Source organism: Drosophila guanche, unplaced genomic scaffold (assembly GCF_900245975.1).
Source record: "Drosophila guanche unplaced genomic scaffold, DGUA_6, whole genome shotgun sequence".
Classification (NCBI taxonomy): domain Eukaryota; kingdom Metazoa; phylum Arthropoda; class Insecta; order Diptera; family Drosophilidae; genus Drosophila; species Drosophila guanche.
The window spans coordinates 5800489-5805263 of NW_022995750.1; the positions used below are offsets into that span (position 1 = coordinate 5800489).

Below are 4775 nucleotides of genomic sequence, written 5' to 3' on the forward strand. Positions count from 1 at the left end.
TGTTTGTGGATGTTTGGGTCGTTGGGGTCTGACGGTCGGTCGGTTAGTCTGATGGTCCCGTTAGTCGGTCTGGAAGTCATGTGCTTTGCTTTTTATTTCCTTTGTGTGTACGCTTTTACATTCACATTCTTTTTGCTTAATCCGCAATTTGTCCTTGTTTTTTTTCTTGTGCCACAGCTGCTTGCCCCTGTTACCCCTCTCCCCCCGCCACCCACCTTGCTCTTCACGTTATCCCTCCTCTCGCTTTCGTTCACTTTTCATCAGTATTTTCTTTTATTATTATTATTGAAGCCACTTTTCGCCACACGCAACTTTGGCTTTGCTTTTTGCGGTTCTTCTGGTTATGCTCCACCATTCTCCTCTCTTTTTCAATTCCTTCTCGATTGGGGGCAGGTGGCAACCCTGGCCCGTCACAGCCCGGCCCACGTTACAGTTATACATGCATACGTACATACATAAATATGTACATATGTTTCTGGTTGTTCTCGTTGCCAACTCAACTCAAAATTTAGGTTATTTCAACCGGAGAAACACCCTACAACCCCGCAACAAGAGCTGCCCCATGGAGCTGCTTCTTCTATTAAATAATAAAAAGTAATACAAAAAGTTTGTTTTACGTTACATGTGGCTGTCTCTTTCCCCTCCATATGTGTGTGTGTGTGTGTGTGTGTGTGTGTGTGTGTGTGTGCGTTGGTTGGTTGGCAACAAAGTTACGTTGGTTTAGTTTTGGTTTTGTTTTCTTTTATTATGTAGCGCAAGTGGCGTGTAAAAAAATTATTTTCAACATCATTGTTTTCCTTCGTTTTTGTTGTATAAACATGTGCAGGAGAAAATGCAATCAACCTTACAGTTACAGCTATGGCTTTCCTGCAATTTAATTTCGCTAAAAATTCTATTCTGTGGATTAACTGTTAAAACAATGTCCAGTGCGGTAAAAAAAATATGAACATACATAGGTCATTTTTTCTCCTAAAATGTTTTCGAATTGGTTTAACAGTTTCACTTTCCCCAATGCCCCAAGAGATAATCCTCCCACAAAAACAAACAGAACTGGACTGCACCCTCATTCATTCAAATGACACTGTTAAAGCAGTGCCGTTGTTAAAGCATAACGAGCCCCAACATCCAGCTGTCTTGCACTGCTTATTTACAGCATGCATGAGTCATCCACCCCGTTACTCCGTCCAACAGAAGCTGCGACTGCGCTGCAAACGAATGGTGAAGATCTTCTTGCTGGCTCAGTGCAGAGTCTCATGCATGTGTGTGTTTGACAGGTGCGTTTTGTTTGTGAAGCGAGTTTTCTATAAGTCTGACGCATGTACTCACACGCATGTACACACACTCTCGGTTACTTATATGTACATCATTATCAATTTGTCGCTCGCTCTCACACACTATTCCTTTTGAAGTATCTCCCTCTCCCACCACATTCTCTGTTGTAGTATCTCTCTCCCCAACATTTGCAGTATCTCTCTTCTATATTTGCTGTTTTAGAATCTCTCTCTCTCTCCCTTATGTAGCGGCAACAGCAGAACAGCGGCATGAACAATAATTACATACTAATACAAAATGCTCGTTTGCCGCATTTTTATTTTCACACGCTCACAAGTGTGTTTGCTTCGCTCCGCTCTCTCGCATTCGCTCTCTCCTTCTCTGTCTCTCTCTCTTTGTTGTGGCCGCATCAGACGCGACTGAACACGATGCGACTTGGCCAAGTGCTCTCTCTCTCTCCTTCACAGTTTATTTTCGATCGCTTTCCGTAGCAGTTGTCATTCCTCCTCCTTTTGAGTTTTTTTTGCAATCACTCAGAGGTCGCGCGGTGCGCTGCGGGTGTGCACTAAACATACACATATAGTTACACAAAATATACCCATATATAAGTGGAAAATTCTTGTTGTTGTACGTGTTAATCATTATATCGCTATGACGTTTTGTTAAATTTGTGTTTGCTCCAGTTCTTTTTTTTTTTGTGAATGCAGCAGCCAGCATTCGGTTTATTCGTCAGCCTGTGTGTATCTGAGCTCTTCTTGAGTTTTGTTTGCATGTGTGTAATAATAGAGTTGGAAACGCCAATTCTTCCTGCATAGAAGTTTTTGAACAGTTCCATTATCTCTCTTGGAACTGTATCTTTTTATCTCTTTTGCTCCGTCTCGAACACTCAGCTGTGTGTATGTATCTTTTGGTTTTTTCGAGTCAGCTGTCTTCTGTGCTTTATTTTTCCAACATCTTCTGTAGAGCTTTAACGAGTTTCTGTTGTTTCTTCGCGTTAAGTTCTATTCTTGGCTCGCTCGCACTTCCTCGGCTTGCACATTCTTAGTGTTATTGTTGTTTTCTGTTTGTACACCGGCAACATAAACTGGTTTTTCGAGTTATTTATGAGGTTTTTTCTACAATATATTTTGCTTGCTGCCTGCCTACCTTTTCGGTATCTGTATGCTGCTGTGCGAGACTCTCCTCGTTCTCTTTCTCTTTCGAGCTCTCTTTCTCCTACTTCCAAAGCCACTTCCAGTGCTTTGTCTTGCAGACTTTTGACCTGTAAAGACAAGAAACTGTTAAACAAAATTAAAAGAAGCATGAAAAGGGGGATGTGAGCGAAGGCTTTCGTAATGTGGCGAAAGTTTCGAGCAGTGAGAGAAAGAGAGCCTCGAATTGCAACATCATGCCCAGGGGCGCAGAACCTTAACCCTCGCTGAAACCCCTTCTCATGTACATAAAAATGCATGCATGTATGTATGTATGCAACTCCATGTCTTACTCACGCAAAAACCAACACACGAACGCACTTACAGAGACAAAGCGTAGCGGATATGACAAATTAAAATATTTTACCTTCAATAAAAAGCAGAAAAAACTGTAGCAAACACAAAAAGAAAAGAAAATTGTAATAATACATAAATACTAAAAAAAATGGTTTAATTGTGTTGTTCCACAAAATAAATAAAAGTGCTGTGAAAAGTGTTCAAACCCCCAAAAATAAATATATTTTAGAGGGACGAAAAACCAAGTGATACTAAGCAACACCCTGTATAATCGTATGCGAACGTCGTGAATACTTGAGATTGTGCAGAGGTTTTCTTGAAAGTTTCCCTTGAGAAATTCAACCGATTGTCGGAAGTCCATTATTAATACAGATCTCCAGTTCCATTTCAAACAAAATATATATAACCTAGAAAGTTTTAAAAGATTGTTTCCATGAAATCGAAGAAGATTATAAAAATTGTGTAAAATAGTGTCAAAATAAATAAATGTTTTATATCACTTCTAGCAGTTTTCCCCACTCTAAATTGCAACAAATGTACTCAAAAGTGTGCAAACAAAATTTAAAAAAAAAACCGGAATAAAGTGCAGGCCATAAAAATCAATTAAACAATTATAAAAAAAAAAGGAGAACAAAACAAGTTCTCAAGTACAACACAAATCAGTATCAAAAACAACAACGAAAGAAGCAGAAACAACAGCAGAGAGTGTAACGGCCGCCGCAGCAGACGTCAATCCAACAACAGCTGCTTACAGTTGGATCAAGCAGTGCGCTGCTGTTGGCTGCTGATCCCCCCCGCATCGCATACAGAAATCCATGCATGAGGCCAAGCAGCAGTGCTCTCTTTGAAACTCTCGCAGTGGTCTGACTAACTCCGTCGTTTGACGGAGTTTTGCCGGGTTAGTGTTTTGTTGTTCTTGTACACCATCCATTCCGTTCTCTTATGCTTAACACATGTTGTCGGTTGAAGGCTGATGGCAGAGAGGGGAATGAAGGGATGTATAATAGTGTGGGAACGAACTAAAGTATGACCAGATCAATTAGTGTGTGTGTAGCCTTCAATTTGGCAAATGCTGATTTGAGATAAATAAAGAACGGTAAAAAATGCTCACATTACATTGCATTCGCGACTTTGACCTCCACAGAGCATCAAGCTTAACAGAATGCAAAAAAAAAGTACGATATTTTTCAGTTGGCAACGCGAAACGCACGTGAGGTTTTTCAATGCCAACAGCACATGCCGCCCGCCCCTACGCTGCATATGCACATACCTCTACTCATTTACACGCCTACACGGTACAGAAGTCGGAAGGAAGGAAGGAAACGAACGTAAATTATCGTAAAAACAGGGTTGGGACCCCAGACACGGTTTGAGGAGATTTTCGATTGGGTTTTGTGTGGTGATTTTCGGGGTCGTCTGGTACTAAATGAGCCCAGTGGCAGGCAGGAAGAAAACACTAGAAAGCAAATTACAGGCAATATTTCAACACACATGCATGCATAATTATTTATGTATGTATGTATGTGCACATGTATGGGTGGGGTTTTATGCTGCATAGATAAATGATAGCATTTGACCTCTATCATACTCATTTACATAGCTTTTAGCTTTTGCACGTGGTGGTCTCCCAGCTGAGGCTAAACTAATTAAATCTCTAACCACAAATACACACAAGGGGGGTTTGGTGTGGGGGTGCTGCATATTCAATGTTAATCTAACATGCAAAGGTCAATCGGCCATTGAGGCGCCCCGGCATACACACACATATACCCATACAGACAACGCACACATACAGTTCGCCAGTTTGAGGCTGTGGTGTTGATAGACTACATCGTCAATGGAATTGTTGTTCTTTTTGGTGCTGGTGCTGGTGCTGGTGCTGTTACTGTGACGTGCAAACCAAACCCAACCCCCAAAAGCAGCATCAATCAGTCTGGTACAATGGTAATAGGCAGGGGTATTACCGCAAAAAAAAAAACACGAATATTGGAAGCAGGATTTGCATTCAATGTTATT

At 41.1% G+C, this 4775-nt stretch overlaps 1 long non-coding RNA gene across 1 annotated transcript; it reads left to right on the plus strand.

The window, feature by feature from the left end:
- Nucleotides 1-1047: 1047 nt before the first annotated feature.
- LOC117586739 lies at nt 1048-3279 on the plus strand. Its single transcript, XR_004574015.1, has 2 exons — nt 1048-1905; nt 3266-3279. It is a non-coding gene; the product is annotated as an uncharacterized LOC117586739 (long non-coding RNA).
- Nucleotides 3280-4775: the final 1496 nt, after the last annotated feature.